The sequence below is a fragment of the Panthera uncia genome, chromosome B4 (assembly GCF_023721935.1).
Source record: "Panthera uncia isolate 11264 chromosome B4, Puncia_PCG_1.0, whole genome shotgun sequence".
NCBI classification, from domain to species: domain Eukaryota; kingdom Metazoa; phylum Chordata; class Mammalia; order Carnivora; family Felidae; genus Panthera; species Panthera uncia.
In genome coordinates, this window is record NC_064809.1 from 44,719,162 (window position 1) to 44,744,778 (window position 25,617).

The window sequence follows — 25,617 nt, forward strand, 5'->3', positions numbered from 1 at the left end:
TCCCTCGGCGCCGCCTCCCGAGCAGCTGCGGAAGAAGGTGGGGGGCCGCGCGCACGGCTTCTGCTTGGAGACCCCGGGAGATCTGCCAGGCGAGCAGTGGCGAGCTGGAGGGAAAAGGCCTCCCGCCGGCGCATTCCTATGGGATTCTTTCCTGGGTCGGCCGCTGCGGCCCTCCCCGCGGAGGGCGTGAAGCGACGTCGAACAACATCGGCCCGGCGTGGTCGGGACTACTTTCTGCGGCTCGGCCGGGCCGCCGCCTGCTCCGCTCTTTGTGCGGTCGCCGCCGGCCGAGCCAGGTGGAGGTCCGGGTCCCCGCTGCCTGACACCTGGGCTGAGGACGCGGGAGGCGGCGGGCCGGCTGCGGAGCTTCAGGCCGTGCGCGGGGAGCCGCGCGGGGCCCGGCACAGGGTGACGAGTTCAATCTTGGGGCTTGGAAATGGGTTTACGCTTTTCTCTGTTAAGGAAAATAAAGACTAATGCTGCTTACACCAGCTTTAAACGTGATACGGGGAGGATGTCCAAACGCCAACTCAGAACAGAGATTTTTATTTTCTCGTGGCTTTCCAGAATTACAGACCATCCCCAGAATTAGGTCCCACAAGGACTAAAGATTTCTAATCGGCCAGGTAAAATTCCAGGATAAATGCGTCAGCACCTAAGACAGAGCAAAGGGACAATTGGTAAGGACTGTGCTTGGGATTTTACGAGTTGCATTTATAGATAAATCTTTGGCATTTTTTTGATCAGTTCGCAGCTTGAGGAGGGAAAGATTCACCAGAATCTCAGCCTGGTTTTGCACCGCCTCTGCTGCTTTTGATGCTTCCCGGTGGAACAGCCCAGACATCCACCCCAGAAAAGAAGTGGCAACTTCAGCTGAGGAGGCAACTCCAGCCAGAGTTAACCATAATGGAGCCATCGGGTGAATTCTGTACGGCTGTCACAGGCCCTTACCTGGAGGCAGACGTGCGAGCAAGTGGAGGAACTTCCACCATGTTACTTATACAAAAATTCCTCCTTAACTGCAAGACCTCCTGCAGGTGCCTGAAACCATGGATAGCACCCAGCCCTACGTATACCGGTTTTACCTATGCATACATACCTGAGTTAAAGTTTAACTTATCAATTAGGCACACGAAGAGATTAACAACAATAACTAACCATAAAATAGATCAACTACAACAATATACTGTAATAAAAGTTATGTGACTATGGCCTGTCTCTCAAACTATCTTTCCTGTACTCACTCTTCATGTGATGATGTGAAATGATAAAATGTCTACACGAGAGATGAAGTGAAGTGAAATGATGCAGGCATTGGGACGTAGCCTTAGGCTACTATTGACTTTTGACAACAGTCAGAAGAATGATCTGCTTCCCATCGTGGTTGGCTGCGGGGAACCACTGCAAGCAAAAACCTCTGATAAGGGGGCACTACTGTACCTCAGTGACATTGGAGTTCACTGAGGGTTTGCACGCACATTATCAAATTGGCACTAGCCTGGAGTGAGGCAGGATTTGTTACTTACTATCCTCATTGCACTGAGGAGGAAAATGAGGGGTTCAATGACTTTGCCAAGGCCACTCAAGTAGTGAACAGCAGGACCCAAACCCAGCCCAGGTCTTTCAACTTCAGACACTGCTTCTTCCACGAAATATGTGCTGAACTAAGTGATACAGGTCTGTAAGCAGACGGAGGGCAGAAACAGTCAAATCACTTTCTCCTAAATTCACCTGAAGAAAGTCTAGCCACCACTGATTTAAATTACCTTCTTCCAAGAACCATGTCAAGACTGCAAATTTGGCCTACTGGCCTCCTCAAAACAGGTAACTGTGAACCAGGTTTTTCAGCAATAGCCTAGAAAATGTATTACTGTGAAGCTAGTGAGGCTGTGGAAACACCATAATGTAGTGATGAAGAGAAGGCATGAGCTTTGGATCCAAACCCTACCAGTTACAAGATGTAACTACTCAAAGATGTACATGATGTACAAAACCCACTGCACCTCAGTTTTCTCGTCTGTAACATGGGGATGATACCTCCTTCAGGCTTGTAGTAAGGATTAAATTAAATAGTAAATTGGGGTGCCTGGGTGGCCCAGTCGGTTAAGCGTCCAACTTTGGCTCAGGTCCTGATCTCGCGATTCGTTGGTTGGAGTCCCGTGTCAGGCTCTGTGCTGACAGCTTAGAGCCTGGAACTTCCTTGCTTCATATTCTATGTCTCCCTCTCTCTGCTTCTCTCCCCTGCTCATTCTCTCTCCTTCTCTCTCTCTCTCTCCCAAAAGTAAGTAAACATTAAAATTTTTTTTAATATATCTAAACTATATTGATAAATAATATGTCAATATATAATAGATGCTCAATAAATAATCATTTCCTTTCTCAACCTCAAGGTGAGAAAGGTGTCATAATATGACCATATTATGGTGTTATAATAACTTGGAATCCTTGGAACATAATAGAAGAGAGGGAAAAATCACATGCTCAAAATGCTTATCACAGGATTATTTATAATTGGAGGTAGACAACTGTGAAGCTGATGAAAATTAACCTTCACTTAAATTAAGTGACAATTAAGCTTCACTTTCACAGGCCCCTTCCAGACCCCGGGAGCGTCCCTAACAATGTATTCACAAAGTTTGCGAAAGTAAGGCTTTTTTGTATTCTTTTACTGAAAACATCTCTCAAAATTGTATAAATTTCAAGTTCCATAAAACCTGGATCTGTTCCTATTTATAATAGGAAACCGAGTACAACCTAAGTTTCTATAGCCGTTATCCTAAGTAGAGAGAGGAAGTATCATACAATGTTGAAAAGTGATGGTTCAGATGACTACACAACAGTGGTGGAAAATGTTTACAGTTAGTTAAACTTAAAACGTGAAAGTGCACGTATGTCTTCATTACAACCATGTAAAATATAAATATAAACACAAGCATATATTATAAATATACTTCCTTATTTACCACATATTGGAGGAAAGACCAAAAGTAAATAGTAACTGCATTAAAACAGGCATTAGGATGGTAAAGTAATATGAGATTTATTTTACTTTTTATTTCTTAAATTTCCGTTAATATATTCTTCTGTTTTTCCAATTTTTTAAGAGGTACTTAAGTGAAAAATCTATGTAGCTTAAGGTTAAGCCCTAGCCTGGACGTCATTCTTACTACTTAACTAATTTATTTTTGCATTCATTCAAATGCTTATTAAATATTCAATGCAGGTCACTGTGTTATGTGTTGGGGATGCAAAGATGAGACTAATCATGGCTCCTACCCTCCAAAAGCTTACAACTGTGTTTAGAAACACTAATTGATAAAACAAATAATTTAAATGTTAAAATTGCTATGGTGTAGGTGTGCAGAATATCAATAAGGAACTTGAGTGTTTGTCTGCCTGCACCATTTAAAAAAAGGAAAATAACCTGAGAGCTTAAGCCTGAAATTTAAGTCGGAGTCTGTCAGGCCAACAAGACTGACAAGGAATTCCAAGCAGAAGGGTAGCAGGTGCAAAGGCACTGAATTATTAGAGAGCTTGGCATGTTGGAGATTTGAAAGTAGATCCATATAGCTGAAGCATAGGGTGCTTTTAGAGAATGTCAGAAAATGAGGCAGGCCATTAAGTAGATATTGGATAAATAAATTGATTTTTAAGTCATGCTTAGTCATTTAGATTTTAGCCTGTTGACAGTGTGGAGTTTGAAGCATTTTTCTCATGGTAGAGAACTGATTTACGTGTTAAATAATATCTCTGACTGCAGTGTGAATAGAAGGGAGGCAAGGCAAAAAGTAGGAAGACCAAGGAGGAAGTTATTTTTAGCCCCTGAAAGAGATGGTCAGGCCAACAACCCAGGGGATTGAAGAGATCATGGATTTGAGGAATATGGGGTAGAAACCGCAGGGCTTGGGAACCTATCCGATGTGAATTGAGAGAGAGAGAGAGAGAGAGAGAGAGAGAGAGAGAAGTAGTCTAGGGTGAATTTCCAGGTTTCTAAGTTATGCACCCAAGTGAATGAGAGTCTCGTTTACTAAGAAAAGAAATGCCTAAGGAGGATTTCAGAAGAGGTGATGATAAGTTCAACAATGGGTCTTTTGTATTGGCCCTGCCTGTAAAACTTCCAGCTGGAGATATACAGTACACAGTTTTGATGTAGAAGTTTGGTTTGGACTCAGGAGAGGAGTGGAAAATATAGCTATTCAGTGATGATTGTGGAACTTATACACCACACAACCCAGGAATGTGCTGTAGAATAGTAAATAGTTATTACCACAATTTTCTGGAGGATGACAGTAAGACATCTGCAGGAAGTGAGGGCATTTTCATAGTTCAGGTGAAGTGAACTTGGGGCCACCTCACTGGTGGGCTGAGGGTAGAGGTTACAGCTGAAGCCATAAACTTACCTAAGGGGAGAAGAGAGCACTCGTTGTGGCTAGAAAAGTGAGCCAGAGCAGATCCATGTGGAATACAAGTATCTAGGAATGAATAGAAAAAGAGAAGCTAGAGACATAAACCGAAAGGGGGAAGGTGGAAAACTGGTTGAAGAGTTGTGGTGAGAGAAGGTGCGGTCAATAATGGCGAATACAGGGTATGGTGGAGACAGTCTGCTCTGAGAAACACTGAAACAAGGCTGCTGTGACTTATAATTTCCAAAAAGGTCATTGATGGGAGCATACATTATGCCAACATTTTAGGAAAGCAATCTAGGAGTAAAATATACACAACTTTTATTTTATTTTTTTATTAGGGAGGGGAGGGGTGTACATGGGGGAGGGGCAGAGAGAGAGAGAGGAAGAGAGAATCTTAAGCAGGCTTTACACCAAGCAAGGAGCCTGATACCAGGACTCTATCTCAGGACCATGAGATCATGACCTGTGCCAAAATCAAGTCGATGCTTAACCCACTGAGCCAACCAGGTAGCCCGTTATACACACCTTTTTAAAAAAAAATTTTTTTTTGTTTATTTTGCATGTGAGAGAGAAAGATAAAACACACGAGTGGTGGAGGGACAGAGAGGGAGAATCCCAAGCAGGCTCTGCACCTGTAGCACAGTGTTCTCGGCAAGGCCCAAACTCACAAAACTGTGAGATCATGACCTGAGCCAAAATCAAGAGTCCGGCACTTAACTGACTGGGCCACTCAGGTGCCCCCTCCCCCCAATATCCACCTCTTTTAAAATAGAATCCCACCTCTTAGAATTTATCCACAGGAACAAAATTTATAGAGACATAGATATTTAGTAAAACAACGTAATATAAAATGAACAAAACAAACAAGCCTACAAATATGGTAGTTTCATATGGTTCAATCTAATAAGAAAAAAAAAACCTGAATGCATTCAAAAGGGAATAGTTGAAGAAACAATGGTCTATCCTTATTGTGGAATACTATACAGCTGTTAAAAAGAATTGTGTAGATTTAGATGTATCGATTTGGAAGTGTAGCCTTGATATACTGTTAATTGAAGAACAAGTTAGAGAACAGTATGTTCTGTGTGATGGAATTGTTTAGAAGGGAAGAAGAGAGAGGGAGGGTACAGGATGAATTGGCCTTGGACAGGGGGAGGAGGAGAACCACCATTTCCGGATGCGAGAGAAGGAGGAGACCTATCAAAAGCTGCTGGGGGCGCCTGGGTGGCTCAGTCGGTTAAGCGGCCGACTTCAGCTCAGGTCATGATCTCGCGGTCCGTGAGTTCAAGCCCCGCGTCGGGCTCTGTGCTGACAGCTCAGAGCCTGGAGCCTGTTTCAGATTCTGTGTCTCCCTCTCTCTCTGACCCTCCCCCGTTCATGCTCTGTCTCTCTCTGTCTCAAAAATAAATAAATGTTAAAAAAAAAAAATTAAAAAAAAAAAAAAAGCTGCTGAAGTTCCAACTCCCTTTTTCCACCCCTACTTTCACAGGCTGCTTCCAGAGGCTCTGGGAGGGACCATGACCATGATATAACATGCCATATGTTTTTATAAAATTTTCCAGGGTAAATTTTTTTGTATTCTTTTTTTTTTTTAATTCCTCCTTTTCCAGTTGCATGTGCTCAGGTACCACAAAACCCGAATCTGCCCCTTGTAACTATAGGTTTGGGGGCAATGGGATAACAGAGACAAATATTTGAAAGAGTTTACATTTGATGGCCTTTATTTGCTTAATACAGTAGTCCCCCCTTATCTAAAGTTTCACTTTCCCTGGTTTCAGTTACCCACAGCCAACCACAGTCCCTGTCATCAGAAGATCAAGACTAGTAGTCTAATGTTCTGGCACAATGTTACTCACCTCACTTCATCTCATCTCATCATGGGAGCATTTTAGCATCTCGTCATCACAAGCAGAAGGGTGAGTATAGTACAATACGATATTTGGGGAGACGGACACCACATTCACAGAACTTTTATTACACTATATTGTTATAATTGTTCCATTTTTTTAAGTAAGCTCTGTGCCCAACACGGGGCTTGAACTCATGACCCTGAGATCGAGATCGTATGCCCCACTGAGCCAGGCAGGCACCCCTGTTCTATTATTAGTTACTGTTGTTGATCTCTTACTGCACCTAATTTATAAGTTAAGCTTTTATGTTTAGGAAGAAACATGGTTTCAGGCACCCTCAGGGGGATTGGAATGTGTACCCCATGGGTAAGGGGAGACCACTGTATTCAAAAAGCAAAGTTTGGTGTGCCTGGGTGGCTCAGTCGAGTATCCGACTCAATTTTGGCTTGGGTCGTGATCCCAGGGTCGTGGGAACAAGCCCCATGTCATGCTTCACGCTGCTTGGGACTTTCTCTCTCTCCCTCTGCCCCTCTCCCCTTCTTCTCCCCTCTCTAAAATAAAAAAATACATAAATAATTTTTTTTAAAAAGCAAAGTTAATCTATTGAGAGTGAAGTAAGAAAGAATACAGCGTGGGCTTCAGAAATGTGATAAAGATGTGAAGAGTTGCTGCTGGAAATGGAAGAGGGAAGTGACAAAGGACGTGTTGCAAGGTTTCCTAACATCGGACAGGGTGTGACTGCAGCTGCTCACCATAAATTTGGGGGATACCGTAAGAGTGCCTTACCTCTATTTTTCCATCTTTGAATGGGATTTAATAGTCATTCCTAGCTACAGAATAAGAGTATTGCATGAGATGCCTAAATATAGTTATAATTTGAAAAGAAGTATACTTTGTTTCTAATAATATTTGTTTCTTATTTCATCAGTGGCCGTATAACCCCCCAGTAAAACCTAATAAAACTTTTTAATGATCAATAAATGAAAACACTGTGCACTAAAGTACTCAGGTTAGCCCCAGCAGAATTAAAGGACTCCTGCAGCAGAGGACACTCTGTCGCAGGGACTCGGATGTAGACGGAGCAGAGAGGAGGGGTCCATGCAGGGAAGGGGATGATAGAGGGAGCAGAATATTGGTTACATACAGAGGGATTAATCAAAAAGTAAATACATTAAGAATAATAGAAGCTGGCTTTCTGTTGGAGAAGGGAGTCACAAATAGAAGGCAGATATATCAGTGTCAATGTCAATGAAAATGATGGAGTGGGGAAATCCATGGGCCTGTCTCTTCCCATAAATACTGAAAAAAAAAAAAAAACACTGGCAAAAACTCTCAGAGTCAACTTTATCAGAGCTCTACAAGACAGTGAAAGGTTGGGGCACCTGGGTGGCTCAGTCGGTTGAGCAGCCGACTTCGGCTCGGGTCGTGAACTCGCGGTCTGTGAGTTCGAGCCCCGCGTCGGGCTCTGTGCTGACTGCTCAGAGCCTGGAGCCTGTTTCGGATACTGTGTCTCCCTCTCTCTCTGACCCTCCCCCGTTCATGCTCTGCCAAAAATAAATAAACGTTTAAAAAAAAAAAAGACAATGAAAGGTTTATAGCAACCAAGCAAATGCTTAGTCAAGAGAATGAGCACTGAGGGGCACCTGAGTGGCTCAGTCAGTTAAGCATCTGACTCTTGATTTTGGCTTAGGACATGATCTCACGGTTCATGAAATAGAGCCCTGTGTCAGGCTGTGCACTGACAGTGTGGAGCCTGCTTGAGATTCTCCCTCTCTCTCTGCCCCTCCCCTGCTTGCACTCTCTCTCTCTGTCTCAAAATAAATAAACATTTAAACAAACAAATAAATAAATAGAGGGGGTTTTTGTTGTTGTTGTTGTTTTTAAAAGAGAATGAGCACTGGGCACCTGGGTGGCTCAGTTGGTTAAGCGTCCAATTTCAGCTCAGGTCATGATCTCGCAGTTCATGAGTTCAAGCCCCACATCGGGCTCTGTGCTGACAGCTCAGAGCCTGGAGCCTGCTTCAGATTCTGTGTCTCCCTCTCTCTCTGCCCCTCCCCCGCTCATATTCTCTCTCTCTCTCTCTCTCTCTCTCTCTCTCTCTCAAAATAATAAACATTAAAAAAAGAGAGAGAATGAGCACTGAAACATGGTAGAAGAGGTTTGTTGTGTTTTAATTTACTCTTGTCTGCCCTTCTCTCCATGGTGCAGTAGCAATGTAGAAGGTACCAATCAGGGTTTCCAGTAACAAAGAGAAAGGGACATAAAGAATATTTGAAGAAGGAGGCACCTGGGTGGCTCAGTCGGTTAAGTGTCCAACTTCGGCTCAGGTCACAATCTCACAGTTCGTGGGTTCGAGCCCTGCATTGGGCTGTGTACTAACAGCTCAGAGCCTGGAGCCTGCTTCAGATTCTGTGTCTCCTTCTCTCCCTGGCCCTGCCCAACTCACGCTCTCTATCTCTGTCTCTCTCTCTCCCTCTCTCTCTCAAAAAAATGAGTAAACATTAAAAAAAAAGAATATTTGAAGGAATGAGTCAAAAACTTCCCATATTTGATAAAATAGGTAAATCTACATGTCCAGGTATCTCAACACATACAAAGCAGTGACAAATACAGAAAGAGAAAACACTAGAACAGATGCTGTGATTCTTTATTGGTATGTATCGATATTGGATGTATCAATATGAATTTATGGTTTTCAGTATATGTGGATAGATATAGAAATAAATAGCTATAAATGAATATGTGACTCTGTGTGTGTGTGTGTGTGTGTGTGTGTGTGTGTATGTGTATGTGTGTGTGTGTATTCCCTAGCTCTGTCCACCAAGCAGATGTGTCAGTTCATGTTTACTAAGAAGGAGTTACCAAGACTCTTGCACAAGATTAGATGTGCAAGAGATATATAGGAGGAGTGTGACAGCCTCCAAGGTGGCCCCCAGTGATTCTTACTTCTTGGTGGTCTCACACCTGGAAAGTCCTTCCCAAAATGAATAGAGTTGACCTATTTCTGCAATGACATGGTGTGAATTTAAGGTTAGACAATACATGTGTTAAAAAGAAATTCAACTGAGTAAATTTTAAAGATGCTATTAGTGGGGCGCCTGGGTGGCTCAATTGGTTAAGCGTCTGACTTGGGCTCAGGACATGATCTTGCAGTTCATGAGTTTGAGCCCCACATCGGGCTCTGTGCTAACAGCTCCAAGCCTGGAGCCTGCTTCGGATCCTGTGTCTCCCTCTCTCTCTACCCCCCACCCCCACTTGTGTTCTCTCTCTCTCACTCTCTCTCAAAGATAATAAATAAACTTAAAAAAAATAAAGATGTTATTGGCTTTAGTCCATGATTCATGAATCAGGCAGCAACCTACATAGCAGATAGAAAAGAGCTCTGAGGAGCTATACAAAATGGAAGACTTTTATCAGTAGAAGGGAGTGGGACAAGAAAGTTATACTAGCAAAATAATGGATCCGTTGTGGCACAGTCACTTTCCTTCAGGGAATGGCAAGGGTCTATCAGGCAGGTTACCTCACCAGTGCTGACCTGGTGATTCCTAATTGATTGGTTTAAGATTCCATTTCTGGGAGAGGACGAAACTGTAAGTTTCAGTTTGGTGGCATCGGGCTTAGCATAAGTGACTCCATTTTGGGCCTGTTGGCTTGTCTTTAACAGTGGCTCTGCCTTCTCTTGGAGCACTTGTTTAGGGCTAAAGTCAGCTGTCATGTCACAAGGACACTCAAGGGACCCTAAGGAATGGTCCTTGTAGTGAAGAACTGAGACCTCTTGCCAATAGCCAACTGAGTCATCTTGGAAATACACCCTCCAGGGTCAAGTCAAGCCATCAGATGACTGTGCTGTGGCTGACCTCTTGACAGCAACATCATGAGAGATTCCGGACCAGCTCATCTGCTCTCAAATTCCTGACCTACAAAAACTATGAAATAATAAATATGTATTTTGTTTTAAGTTAATATCTTTCGAAGGTAATGGCTACACGGTGATAGGTAACTAATACAAGTAAGAAAGGAGAAGGGTGAGAGATCCTTCAGCCTGAGATGTCTTCTGACATTTGTGGAAGGAGATAAGGAAAGAAGGACAGGAGTAGGACAAGTCTTGCACAGCCGCACAGTTCCAAGAATGGATTTACTAAGTAGATGGGGAGTTCCCAAACCAAAGTTGCCCATTGAAGAATTCCTATGTCTTGCAGAATGGGCCCCCTGAGCCTGCTATGCTTAAGTATTGACTGGGAGTAACCCTTGGGGAGTATGGCCTCAGTACAAACAGGGTGATAGATGGGGGGGGGGGGGGGGGGGCAGTAGTAGGGGCTGTCAGTCAATTATGTTGCCTGTAGCAGGAGATCCGAGTGACACATTTTTTAATTGTTTTTAATGTTTATTTATTTTTGAGAGAGAGACAGAGAGTGAGCAGGGGAAGTGCAGAGAGAGAGGGAGACACAGAATCCGAAGCAGGCTCCAGGCTCTGAGCTGTCAGCAAAGAACCTGACCTGGGGCTCGAACCCACAAACCGCGAGATTATGACCTGAGTCGAAGTTGGTCGCTCAACCAGTGGAACCACCCAGCTGCCCCCAAGTGGCACATTTTTATAGGCACCACAGCAAGTTTAGGCATGGTGACAGCCTGATACCAATGATCACAGGTAGTGTCAAGATCTTGGCTTCTAAATAACGTTTTTCTCTGAGAGGAACCAGGGCTCCTTAGAGAAATGACTGATCCCACATCTGGGGCAGGGGAAGTATAAGCCTGGAACACTTTGTTGTGACAGAGCAAGGAAGGGCTCAAGGAATACTGTGAAAGTGTCACAAGGACATAGAAGCCACTTGAAGAGCCTTCCATTGGCCAAGTCAGGAACAAATCGAGCATCAAAATTTAAAATGACAGTAAAATATCATCACCCATTGAACAAAATAGAAAATTATGACTACAAAGACATAAATAAATGAGTACATCAAAAGTTTGCTGAGGAATGGGGTATTTACATGGTTTCACTAGGAAAAAGAATATCTTCACAGAGGATATGCCTAGCAGATGTTACCTTAAGCAAGGAATCAAAGTGAACATCATTAGTAATGGGACAGACTGAAATTATGTGCCACATGACACGATATAAAGCGATGAAAGTGACATCACTTCTATGATATTCCTGCCAAGGTTGTATAACCTGAATATAATCCTAAGGAAACACCAGCAAAATCCAAATGAAGGGACAAGTTACAGGATAACTCCGAAGTGCCAAAGTCATGAAAGTCTGAGAAAGACCGGGGAATTGTTTCAGGCAGAGGCAGATGACGGAGACATGACAACTTAGTGCAGTGTGTGCTTCTGAACCTGTTGCTAGAAAACACATCATTGATACAATTGGCAGAACGTGAGCAGAGTCTGAGGCTTACCTAGCAGTCACGCATTAGTGTTAATTGTCTGCTTTTAACGGTTGCATTGTGACTATACAGGAGAGAGTCCTTGTCTGTAGGAAAAAATATTTGTGGGCAATAGAGCCTCAGGTCTGTACTTTAAAATGCTTAAGGACAAAAAGTTGTTTGCACTGTACTTAACTTCTTTTTTTTTTTTTTAACTTTGTGAATGTTTCGAAATAAAAAAGAAAGAAATGTCCTTATGGTATTTGAAAGATAAATGTGTCATAAATGTAAGGTTTTATTATTTAAATCCAGAGAGTCCTTTAACATTTTTTAACTTGATGAGTAACTGCCCTCTTGCTTTTCTTCTCATCCGAGATTACTGCAGTTCATTCACAAGACTGAATGGAATCTTAACATTTAAACACCTAATCGCTTTCTTTCATCTTTGGCACACATGAACTGGATTTCCCCACATGTATGAGTCACCTGATAACAAATTTCCCAGCTTAAATAGGTTTAAAACTGAACTATTAGTAAAGCAGCATTGTGAATTGTGTCTCAGATTCAAAATTTATAGTAAAAATGTGTTTTTAGCATTCATGTTCTTTCTCAACATGCACATTTTTCTTTCGTGCTGCAAAACGTTTTTCTGGTGTTGAAAAGTTTTCAGGCAGTTATGCCATCATAAAGCCCCTCCCCCACTTCTCACTCCCAGAAAATCAGACAGCTTGATGTGTTTGTTGCTTTAATTTGAATTGTAAAACACTGCATTCTTTGAGTTTCCCCACAAAATGAAATAAGAGAAATATGCAATTGCTATGTCAGGGGCGTATGTCTAGATAAATAAAATGTGCTCTTAAGCCCTTTCCCTAACCTTGCCATTTCTTTTTTATTAAAAAAAATTTTTTTGGTTTAATGTTTTTATTTATTTTTGAGAGAGAGCAGCACAGATTGCGAGCAGGGAGGGGCAGAGAGAGACGGAGACAAAGAATCTGAAGCTGGATCCAGGTTCTGTCAGCTTAAACCCTTGAATGGTGAGATCATGACCTCATGATCTGGGCCACAGTCGGATGCTTAACCGACTGAGCCACCCAAGCGCCCCAACCTTGCCATTTCTAAGGATGAGAATCTAGAGGAATACTGTAGTCAAGGAAGAAGGGATTCCTTTTCCTTCACCGTTGTCAGAGTCTATTCAATTTGGAGGCATTTGAACCAAATTTCTGCGTTGGAGAAAAAGAGAAAAAAAAAATCAGTCCTTACCAAAATTTAGTTTATCTGGAAATGTTTGAGCAGATTCCCTAGACCAGTGGCTCTCAATGGTGGGGTATGAGCGTGGATTTTGCCCCGTCTCCCAGACTCTTGGCAGTGTCTAGAGGCATTAGATTGTCAGGACTAGGGGTGGGAGATGCTACTGGCATCTTGTGGGTAGAGGCCGAGGATGTTGCTAAACAGCCTACAATCACAGGACTGTCTCGAAACCATTGCTGGTGCCAGGATTGAGAAACCCTACCCAAGATGAAAACAGGGAAGAGAGAAGGCTAGGGAAGAAACAAAACAAAACAAAGCAAGAAACACAAACACAAAAGACCTACTAGTCAAATGATGAATTTTACACAGATTTATAAAAATACAGATTTTTAGGGATTGCATTCCTATTTGGTGGCCTTTTAGTATATAGCTAAGAGGCCACTTAAGGCCATTTTGAGTTTTGCCAAGACTACATTTTTATCAGTTCATTTGCCAAGTCTTTCTTGAGCACCTAGTATGTGCCAGACACTGAGGACGCAAAGATGGGTGAATGTCTCTCTTCCCTGGAGGAGCTAAGAGTTTTTAGCGGTGGAAATATCTTTAAGTGAAGAAGTGTGATACAAACGGCAAGAGGGGAAAGGGCAAGTAAAAGATTTATCAGGGACTTTCTCTAAGCCAAGCACTTCCGCTTGAGTAATTCTCCAATCAGCCCTCTTCAGTGAGTGCTATTCCCATTTCGCGAGAGAAGAAACCGTGAGAGTAACAGCAAGAACTAACAAGTATATGCCGGGCCCCGTTCTCAGTGGTTTTCACATGTTAACTCGCTTTACCCTCACGACTACCCTATGACGTCAATACTAACCTCATTACCCCCTTTTGACATATTTAGGGACCCAAGAGTTTGGTCCACGTTCCCACATCCGGGCTGTCTGGATTTCCAGACAGAATCTATGCTCTTCACAATCCACTGCAGGGCTTCTCTTACGCCTTGTGCGAAAGAGTAAATGGCCCACCTGGGCATAAAAGCCAGAATATGACTGAAAACCTAAGCTTTTGTCTGCGACACAGCATTACACCCTCCCCATGCTAGAAAAGTGCCCGAGATGCTTTGGGCCCCCTGCTGCCTGGCTTTGCCTGGGGAAGCCAAAGTAGACTTCACATTGGAGGTAGCATCTGAGCCCATCCCAGAAGTCTAAGGAGGGAAGTTGGCAAAGGGGAGAGCACAGGCAGGAAGAGACCAGGACAAATTCCACCATGGCTAACAGTTTGTTGTGGTGGCAATGCAGCATATGGAGGACGGACCGGAGACAACCTGGAGAGGTAGGCAGGGACCTGATCAAGAAGTATGAGTCATGTCCCATGGGCAAAGAGAATTATAAAAAGGCCATGACTTGACTTGATATCAACCCTTACAACAGTATTGTTGGGCTCTAGAATAAATCGCTTCCATTCCTTTCTGTCCCCCTACCCCTCTCTTGTTCTTTTTAATCCCACTTTGCCTGGTTTGAATGTTTATGGTATGGGGGAAGAGAAGGAAGGACCTGGACTGCCTCCCCCTTGGCAGTTCTCCCCAGCCACTCTGAATCCCACTGAAGCCAGCCAACATACAGGCGTTTTAATGACGACGGTGCTGGTAGTCCTTAGGACTAGAAGTGCTTCAGAGTCTGCCTGAGCCCACAGGCACCCACCGCTCCCCTTGCCTGGAGTGAACATCACACAGGCGGCAGTGTGATGCAATTACAACCCAAATTACACTCTCTAGATTGATGTGGTTGGATATATTTTGAGTTTGATAGTGCTCCTATTAGTAATACGCATATAGTGCTTTAGAGTTCACAAAGCTTTTTCACAAGCACTCTGTTGTTTGATCATCAAAACAAACCAAGGAGGTAGGTATTATCCCATTTCACAGATGTGGAAATTGAAGCTTACAGAATGTGTATGAGTAAGTGGAAACAGTGAACACAGAACTCCCGACTTCAAGACTTATCCTCCCTCCTTGCCTTCCTGCCTTTCCTTCCTCCCTCTTTAACAATGTTTTTTATATGTCCCCACTTGTGTGGGACAGCAAAAGCCAGGAGGGTTGACTTTGCCTTCCCTTCTCGTGAGCCCCTATTCTTATTAATTCAGCCATGTAAGATTTTCCCAAATATATCCTGTCGCCTTTAGTGACATCCTGATGGACATCCTGGTAGTTCAAATATGTGCTTCTTTTTATGGCACATCTGATCTTCTGCACTCTGGCCTCTATCCAAGTATGACCAACCAACCATCCTGGTTTGTCTAGAATGGAGGAACAGGGGACTTTCAGTGCTAAACTTGAGACCGTTCTGGGGAAAGCCAGACAGGTGGTCACCCTCTATCCCCCTCTCCAGCTCCTATGTGCTTCTGTCTGAGGCTGACTTCTGAGAATCTTCATTGCCAGTATTTGCCGTCCTGTTGGAACTCCCTGTCTTTGATTATGCTATTCTTTTCACCAGAAACATATACCTCCCCCTTTTCCTCTCAGCTACTTTCATACGTTTTCTTTAAGTACATCTTCTGTGTTCTGAAGAGCAGGTACTAATTTCTCCAGGAGACCTTCCCTGATCTAAATGTCCTTTCTTTGGGCTTCCTCGTTTCCCCATACAGACTTTTGTCATAGCATTGAATTTCTATTTAAATCATTTGCAGGGCACCTGACTGGTGCAGTCAGTGGAGCATGTGACTTTTGATCTCGGGGTTGTGAGTTCGAGCCCCACATTGGGTGTGGAGATTGCTTAAAAATTAAACTCTTGGGGCACTTGGGTGACTCAGTCGGGTAAGCATCTGACTCTTGATTTTGGCTCAGGTCATGATCTCACGGTTTGTGACCTCCTAGTTAGACCTCCTAGTGACCTCCACGGTAGACCTCCTAGTGTACCTGTAATTCTATACACCTTCCTCAGGACTAGAAGTGCTTCAGAGTCTGCCTGAGCCCACAGGCACCCACCGCTCCCCTTGCCTGGAGTGAACAATGAAGAGCCAAGTGGGAAACATTTCCTGACAGGAAAAACCTCAAATAGTTTAACGGCAGAGGCGCACATACAGATAGGTATTGTATAAACAATCACCTGGCACGGTAGTTCTAGTTCTTCTCAAACCTGAGCACACATCAGAATCGACTGCCTGGCTTGTTAACAGACAGACTGCTAAGTCCTGTCCCCCAGAGATTCTGAGTCAGGTGGTCTGAAGTTTGCCTCTCTGGCAAGTTCCCAGGTGGCACTGCTGGACAGGGGACAATATTTTGAGGACCACCACCTTAGCACCCATTCCACATCTCTCTCCTCAACAGATAAACCTGCCTGTCCTTTCCCTGAGCCAAGCATGGTCGCCCATGATGCAAGAGTTCTGATGACAAAAACACCTTCCCTTGATAGAGCTACTCCTTAACATCGTCTTATCTCTCTCTTTTTCTTGCAAATGATTACAATTGTTTATGCTGATCAATTTCATTTCTTCACCATTCATCCCCTCTGTTAATGTTCTGTAACCTTTCTTCTACTCTGTTCACTACTTGATCGTTCTCAAGGGTTATTTGTAACTTTATGACTACCGGGTATATGTTAGATAGAGATAGGCAACTGCGTTTGGGGTGGCCATGAAGGAGGTTGGGACTAATTTTTGTTTCTTTTTGCTTAGGTAGGCTCCTGAAAAACATCTCTCTTCCTGTTTTCACCTAGAGAAACCTAATTTCTCCTTGCTTTTTTTCCCCCAGTAGAGTTAAAAATAGCATGGATCTATTTATCGTTTGCCAATTTCCCTTAGGATGTCTGCAGATGTTAACAGATACTTCAAAGTCAACAAAGAAACCTCAGATTTTCACATTGGAGAGGGTGGAGAATGGAAGGCCCTTGATCCCTGGTAACTAACTTGGTTGGGTATCATCATCCTTGTTTTCACTGCTAAGAACTTTTTTCATAATGAGAATACAATTTTTTTAAATTTATTTTTATTATTATTATTATTATTATTATTATTATTTAGTCATCTCTACACCTAACGTGGGCCTCGAACTCATGGCCCCGGTATCAAGAGTCCCATGCTCTTCCAACTGACCCAGCCAGGCAACTGACCCAAGAATACAAATACTTTAATTTTAATTTTAATAGTAGTTTTAGGTCTACAGTAAATTCACAGGCATTAATTCATTCATTACCCAAAACATATACTTCTCAGCTCAGACACACAGGCTATTTAATAGGATGCATTTAACATACGAATGAATTCAACTGGCATGAAAAAGAGAAATTATATCTATTTATAAGTGCAGAGAGGACTCCAGGTCATCAGATTGCATGTTGGTTAGTGATATTAGGGCAATAGATTCATTTACTGAGTCATCAAAGATATTAACTGAGTACCTCTTGAACACGACAGTTAAATAATGTGGGTAGATACTTAAAACAGAGCTCGAAGTCGGTAACATTTCAAGGAAGCATAGTATAGTTGAAGACATTAGACATATACATAGGGAAAACTAAAAGTGGAAAACAAGCACAAGAGATTTTTTTAAAGTATATTTACTTATTTTTGAGAAAGAGAGAGAATGAGAGCACACATGAGCTGGGGAGGGGTAGAGAGGGAGAGAGGGAGAGAGGGAGAGAGGGAGAGAGAGAATTCCAAGCAGGTTCCATGCTGTCAGCACAGAGCCCAACTCAGGGCTCAATCTCGCGAACCCACGAGATCATGATCTGAGCTGAAATCAAGAGTCGGACGTTGGGGCGCCTGGGTGGCGCAGTCGGTTAAGCGTCCGACTTCAGCCAGGTCACGATCTCGCGGTCCGTGAGTTCGAGCCCCGCGTCAGGCTCTGGACTGATGGCTCGGAGCCTGGAGCCTGTTTCCGATTCTGTGTCTCCCTCTCTCTCTGCCCCTCCCCCGTTCATGCTCTGTCTCTCTCTGTCCCAAAAATAAATAAAAAACGTTGAAAAAAAAAAAATTAAAGAGTCGGACGCTGAACTAACTGAGGCCCCCAGGTGCCCCCACAAGCACAAGAGATTTTTGAGAGGCAGAGGACCAGCTGCATAGTGGGGACAATAAGTATTAGGAGCTCATGATCATTAGCTCCCTTAGTAGCTTGATTTCATGAAGCAAGTGAGATTCCTTCCTAGGAAGCTTGGTTGGAGCGGGGAGAGGGGGGGCAGGGAAGAGAAGTGGAAGGGTGCAGATGATCACAGTGTGAAAAAGGAGGAAATAGAATGGGGAGGAATATTTTATCTAAGGAAGACTTAAGAGCACAAGGATGTTCAGGGACCAATGAATAGGCCAATCTACCTAGAGCAGGGATTTCATGTGGTGAAAAGCAAGGAAGTCACATTTTAATGGCATTGGAAAATATCTTGAGATCTCATCAATGAATCCTCTGGGAGAAACAGAGACAGGAAGCTAGCTTCCTTTAACTGATTAGCATCTGGTAAAGTTGAAAATGCACATATCATCATATGTACTGATCAGCATCTTGCAAGAAACAGAATGTGCTCTCACCCTGGGTTACTGAGGACAGTTTCATGGACTATTTACAAGAACACAGGTACAGTTAATGGAAATTTAAAAAATCAATGAGGGTAGCAGTAGCAGGGAAATTTGGGGAACTTCATGGCTATCCCTAGGTCTGAAGGGGAAAAGAGAGAAAATGGTTACCAGATCTCCAGAATCCAAGGAGCAACAGTCTTAGGGAAATTTAGGGAGCCTTAGGGATAGGAATGTAGCCAACCCACAGAGACCCAGCATGATAGAGACCAGGAGAATAAATGCCCTGATCTCAACCCCCTTTCCTCCTACCCACCCACTCCCCTGCTTTCCTGCTGGTACCTCCCACTGGCCAGATCCAACAAGAAGGCAGAGGAAAAGGGCATTCATTGATGTAGTCCATAAAGGTCAGCTTCCTGGGGTGCAGAACAGAGTAGAGGAGAGAGTGGAACTGAGGGGCAAATGGAAAACATCTGGCATACCACAATTCTACTTCCAGGTTTACACCCTATAGAAACTCCACGTGCGTGAAAGGTATGCACAAATAGTGTCTTGCAGCATTTCTCATAGTAGCCATAAACTAGAGGGAAAGCTTCATTAATAAGGGGCTAGAAAAATTGAGGTATATTCATTTGTTAAAATATAGTGCAGCCATTAAAATGAATGAACTGGATAGATAGAAGTGTGCATGTATATGTGAGTGTGTGTGTTGTAGAGATACGTGCATCATGATAGATAACTGTATAAAAACGATTAATTACAAACAGAGGCACCTGGGTGGCTCAGTCCGTTAAGCGTCCAACTTCGGCTCAGGTCATGATCTCGCGGTTCATGTCGGGCTCTGGGCTGACAGCTCAGAGCGTGGAGCCTGCTTTGGATTCTGTGTCTCCCTCTCTCTCTGCTCCTCCCCTGCTTGTGCTCTGTCTCTGTCTCTCAAAAATAAACAAAACATTACAAAAAATTAAAATAAAATAAAATAATATTTAAAACAAACAGAAAAAGCAATTCCTGTCTGTTGTTTATACCCACACATATGAAGTATAAATAAATGAGTAAGTAAGTAAGTAGAAGAATATGTGAATCAGAGACCAGAATTATGAGAGTTCCTTTGGTAAAAGAGGAAAAAGAGAGTGATATTGGGGGAGATGGAAAAAGGACCTTCATGTATATTTTTTTTTTATTTTAGAAAGATCTGAGGCAAATATGACAAGTCTAGTGATAACTGTTCTGAAGGAAAAGAAAAGGCAGAGGAAGGAGACAGAGAACATGGTAGATAATACTTAAAATGTAGACAGAGTGGTTACAAAAGGCCTTTCTGTGTAGGTGACATTAGAGTGGGGACCCAGAGGGAGGGCAAAGCAAGTAAGTAGCCGGGCACCACTACAGCTGCTGGGGGTGCAGCCAGTGCAAGCGGTGAGGGGGCAGCTTATTTGGTCTGTTCAACTGTGAGGCCAGTGTCCATGGAGGACGGTAAGCCAAGGGGAGGGTGATAAGAAAGAGCTCAAAGGGTCAGGCTGGGGGCAAGTCGGGTAGGCCTGGTAATGAAGATGGTAAGAGGGATGGGGAAAGGAGAGAAGGAAAAAAGGGGAGTACCTAAGAAAGGAGAGAAGAAGAGGGTCACTTGAGTGGCCACCCTCCCCTCAGGGGAACGTGATCGGGGCTGCCCCTTATGGAGCAGCTGCAGTGCTTGGTGTCGAGCAGGAAACAGATACCAGTCCTGAGATTAAAAAAAATTATAGGGGCGCCTGGGTGGCGCAGTCGGTTAAGCGTCCGACTTCAGCCAGGTCACGATCTCGCGGTCCGTGAGTTCGAGCCCCGCGTCAGGCTCTGGACTGATGGCTCGGAGCCTGGAGCCTGTTTCCGATTCTGTGTCTCCCTCTCTCTCTGCCCCCCCCCCGTTCATGCTCTGTCTCTCTCTGTCCCAAAAATAAATAAAAAAAACGTTGAAAAAAAAAATTAAAAAAAAAAATTATATATATATATATATATATAGTATATAATAGTATATATAGTATATATGATATATAATAGTATATATAGTATATAATATATATATTAAAGTTTATATATTTATTCTGAGAGAGAGAAAAAGACTGTAAGCGAGAATGGGGGAGGGAAAGAGAGAGAGGGAGAGAGAGAGAATCCCAAGCAGGCCCCCTGCTGTCAGTGCAGAGCCCAATGTGGGGCTTGAACTCATGAGCCATGAGATCACGACCTGAGCCGAAATCAATAGTCAGACGCTTAACTGATGGAGCCCCCCAGGCACCCCATACATATATTTTTAATTTTAAATGTATTGGGGTGAAATTCACATACCACATGCTTAGCCATTTTAAGTGAACAATACGGTGGCATTTAGTACATCCACAGGGTTGTGTAACCACAATCTCTGTCTAGTTCCAAAGCATTTCCATCACTCGGAAATAAAACTCTGTACCCATTAAGCACTTTCTCCCCATTTCCTCCTCCACCCAGCCCCTGGCAACCACCAATCTGCATACCGTCTCTGTGGATTTACCTATTCTAGATGTGTCATATACACGGAATCACACAATGTAACCTTTTCTGTCGTTTTTTTTTTTTTCACATAGTGTAATATTTTCAGGTTCATCCATGTTGTAGCATGTATCAGTATTTCATTTCTCTTTGTGGCTCAATCATACCTCATTTATACATGTTTGGCATCATGATTTTTATAATTTTTAATGGTAGTAAAATACACACAACATAAAATTTACTATCTTTTCTTTTTAAAAAATTGTTTTAAATGTTTATTTTTGAGAGAGAGAGTGACAGCCAGTGGGGGAGGGGCAGAGAGAGAGCGACAGGGAGTCCAAAGCAGGCTCTGCACTGTCAGCATAGAGCCCGATGTGGGGCTCGAACTCACGAACTGTGAGATCATGACCTGAGCTGAAACCAAGAGTCAGTTTCAACTAACTGAGCCACCCAGGTCCTCCCCCATCTTAGCTATTCTTAAGTGTACAATTCAGTGGCATTAACTACATTTACATTGTTATGCAACTGACATCACCATGCATCTCAAAACATTTTCTTCTCAAACTGAGAAGTATCCATTAAAAGATAACTCTCAATACCTCCTTCCCCAGTCCCTGTTAACTACCATGCTATTTCCTACTTCTGTGAAGATACTCTAGGTATTTTATATGAGTGAAATCACACAGTATTTGCCTTTTTGTAACTGGCTTATTCCACTTAGCGTAATGTCCTCAAGGCTTATCCACACAGCAACATGTGGCAGAATTTCTTCCCTTTTTAAGGCTGAATAATATTCCATTCCAAATGTGTACACCACGTTTTGTTTACCCATTCAGCTGTTGATGGGCACTTGGGCACTTGGGTTTTTCCACTTTTTGGCTTTTGCGAATAATGCTGCTATGAAAGGTGTACAAAAATCTGTTCACCTGTAATGCTGATGGGTGTACAAATATCTGTTCAAACTCCTGCTTTCAATTCATTTGTATATTGTATTACAGTTCTGCAGAGAAACAATAGGAAAGTGTATGTATAACAATGGAAATTATATACATAATGAGGTTTATTATGAGGGATTGGCTCAGGTGATTCTGGAGAAGTCCCAATGTGCCATGTGCAAGCTGGAGACCAGGGAAGCAAGTAGTGTAGTTCTAATCCAAGTCTGAGCCTGAGAACCAGGAGCACTGATGATGTAAGTCCCATTCTGAGAGCAGCTCAACCGTCAGGCAGAGAGAGAGAATTCTTTCTTCCTCCACATTTTGTTCTATTCAGATCCTCAACAGATTGAATGGTGACCATTCACATTGTGAAGGGTCATCTGCATTACTCAGCCCAACTGTTCAAATGCTAATCTCTTCTAGAAACAACCTACAGACACACCCAGAAATATTATTGAACAGGACATCTGGGCATCCTGTGACCTAATCAAGTTGACACATCTCAGGTGTATACCCAGAAGTGAACCATCACAGATATATACCCAGAAGTTGAATTACTGAATCAGATGGTAATTCTATTTTTATTTTATTTTATTATTATTATTCTTTAAATTTATTTATTTTTTAAGTAAGCTTCATGCCCAGCGCACAGCGCAATGCAGGGCCTGAACTCATGACCCTAAGTTCAAGATCTGAGCTGAGATTAAGAGTCAGATGCTTAACCCACAAAACCACCCAGGCACCCCAGTAATTCTATGTGTAAATTTTTGAGGAACTACCACTCTGTTTTCCATAATTGCTATACCAACTGCTATACCAACCAGCTCTACCAACGTGTGGTCATGGTATTTTAATTCTTTTCAAATTCAGCGTGTGTAGGGAGGATTGGGCAGTTCTGGAGCAGATAATCACCTGCATATTGCCTGATGGGTCTCTCTCGTTGGTTCAAGAGGGCAAGGCCAGGCAGATGGGAGTAAGCCAGGTGCTCAGTATGAATAACTGAGAGTTTGAGACAGGAAAACACAGAGGTTGGAAGTGCTAGAAAAGGTGTGAAATCAGGGACCAATGGACCAGCTGAAGGCTTAGCCTAGATGATGCCTCTTGGAAAAGGACAGAGGATGGCTAGAATAAAAAAGTCACATAAGTGTTGACGAGGATATGGAGAAATCAGAACTCTTGACACTGCTGGTCAGAATGTAACATGGAGCACCTGCTTTGAAAAGCAGTCTGGCAGTTCCTGAAATGTTTAGAGTTACCGTATGAACCAGCAACTCCACTCTCAGGTATATACCCAAGAGAGATGAAAATGTACTCCCATTTAAGACGCGTACACAAATGTTTAGGGTAGCATTATTCGCAATAGATGAAAGGTAGAAAGAACCCAAATGTCCTTCAACTGGGAAATGGATACACAAAATGTAATATGGCCATAATTGGAATATTATTCAGCCATAAAAAGGAATGAAGTACTGATATAGGCTACAACATGAATGAACCTTGGAAACATTACGCTAAGTGAGACAAGCCAGTCACAAAATACCTTATGTTTTATGATTCCATTCTTACAAAATGTCCAGAATGGGGAGACCTATAGAGATAGAAGGCAAATTAGTGGTTGCTTAAGTTTGAGGGGGGTGATGGGGATCTACAGAGGTGACAGCCAGACAGTGTGGGCTTTCATTTGGAGATGATGAAAATGTTCTAAAACTGACTACAGTGATGGTTGCACATTATCTGAGAATATACTAAAAACCACAGAATTGTATGCTGCAGTTGGGTGTAATTGTAATTATAAATGAGTGAACTGCATGGTATGTGAATTATAAACAAAGTTGTTTAAAAAAAAGAGGGACATTAGAAAATAGAGCTTTGCCTTCATAAGTGACTAGTTACAGGGGCTACAAAGAGAATGTCAAGTATCATCAATTCATTATGATGGGAAAACTATGACAGTGATTTCCGCTGATGGAAATAGGACAGTGTGGAAACTGAAAGAATAAAAATGCAGTTTGGAGGAAGAGATCTAATAAGGTTAAGAAAAAATATCAGGGCGTTGTAAGTTACTTTTAAGTTGATTTGAATTTTACTATCTTCTTTCCCAGAAGCTTCCAGCAAATGTGTTTTTCACATGTTTTCATACCTCATGGGCCTATATTAAGTCAAGGTCCTGAACAGAATACCACCCACTCAATCTAGGTGTTACAGAGATGTTAATTACCCCTCAGTTTCCACACTAACCATTTTCCTTCCAGCAGAAGAACCAGTGCCTTCCACGATTTTTAGCTGAAAACAGGGCCACTACCCTGTTTCTCTTTTGGGTGAACACGATCAAGTGACTAAATTCAGGTCAATGGGATGGGAGGGAAAGTTATGTGTGCAACTTCTAGATCGCCCCTTAAAGACCAAAAATGCTTGCAGTGAACTCTCTTCGCTCTTCCTGCAGACTGGTACTCAGAGGCGGAGCTCAGCCAGTCTCCACCAGGAGAGGAGAATGGCACCTCGGGAGATGGTGGCACAGTAAAATCAAAGTAATCTGTGTTAGTTAACCGCAGGTGGCACAGAATTACCCAGCTAGCCTTAGATCTCTGACCGCTGACTTTCATGAGAGTTAGAAGTGAATTTCCATCTTATTTAAAGCTCTATTTTTGGGTCTCTTTGTTACCCTAGCTTGGTCTCTACTCAAATGAAAGCTTGAGGGGAATGGGATGAGCTGATTGGCTTAATCCGATTCAGCCTTACCTCCGGGGTGGGGGTGGGGTGAGCTTCCCCTGAAGCACTTGGCTTTCTAGGAGAAGGGGAACATCCGAATGAAAAACAAATCAAGGTGCTTTTCCAAAGAAGAAGGGATAGACATCCAGCAACCCAAAGCAGCAACTGTCCACTTACAGCCTAGAACAGAATTTCTACACTTTGGTACCGTTGTCATTTTGGGTTGGATAATTTGAGGCGTGGGTAGGGGAGAAGGGGTGAAGTCCTGTACCTTGTAAGATGTTAGCAGCATCCCTGGCCTCTCCTCACTATATACCACCACCACCCCTCCTCCCCACCTTCTACCTCCTTCATGAAACTAAAAATGTCTCCAGACTTTGCCAAACATCCCCTGCAAGCAAAAATCTCCCCTGGTTGAAAACTGTTGCTTTTGAAAGAGCCTTGAAGCTGCCTTTTCTGCCTCTCTCCTCTAGTCTTTTCCTCATATAGCTGGTTGATTTTCTTTTGTAACAAGAACAGGCTGTGCTTGGAAATAATGACTTTACTCTGTGTGCTTGTAGAGTAAAATCTAAACCCTCAAGCAAGGCTTACAAAAACCCTTCAAAAATACCTGGCTAGTCTCATGTGCAATCCTATTCCCGATACTCATTGCTCTAAGTGACAATGAATTTCTCACTGCTCTCAAAGTTGCCACGCTTTTTTTTTTTTCCTCATTTGCATTTGTACATACTATTCTTTTTGCCTGGAGTACCAATCTCTACCTTTGTCTTAGGGAAACTCCCATTTACTTTTCAAGACCCAACTTGAACATGACTTCCCCCTGTTTAAAAAAAAAAAAAAAAAAAAAAAGCCTTAATACTTCCTAAGAAAACTTCGTTTCTCCATGCTACTTTGTTCATACTTCTGAGTCACGTGTAGCACAATTTCTTATAATTGTGTATTATCTTCGAATCACCAGTACCTAACCCAATGCCTGACACAGAGAAGTTCCTTGGTTGCTGTGTGTGAAATGGATGAGGGAAATGAGGAAAACTGTCACAGTATTACCTCCAAATTTTACTAATAAAAATTGTGGCTTGGCCAGAGATCATTGGCTTTTATTAATTCAGACTGCATTTAC

The 25,617-nt window shown here is 42.8% G+C and overlaps 2 long non-coding RNA genes across 2 annotated transcripts in view; one reads left to right on the forward strand and one right to left on the reverse strand.

Moving 5' to 3' along the window:
• Window positions 1-543: 543 nt before the first annotated feature.
• Window positions 544-19,994, reverse strand: LOC125920129 (uncharacterized). Its single transcript, XR_007456958.1, has 3 exons — window positions 19,131-19,994; window positions 4,401-4,472; window positions 544-655 (listed from the first exon to the last, which is right to left on the reverse strand). It is a non-coding gene; the product is annotated as an uncharacterized LOC125920129 (long non-coding RNA).
• LOC125920123 (uncharacterized) overlaps window positions 6,164-25,617 on the forward strand; it is a 38,620-nt gene continuing 19,166 nt past the window's right edge. Inside the window, exon 1 of the long non-coding RNA XR_007456949.1 lies at window positions 6,164-6,322. This is a non-coding gene — a long non-coding RNA (uncharacterized LOC125920123). The remainder of the gene's footprint in view (window positions 6,323-25,617) is intronic.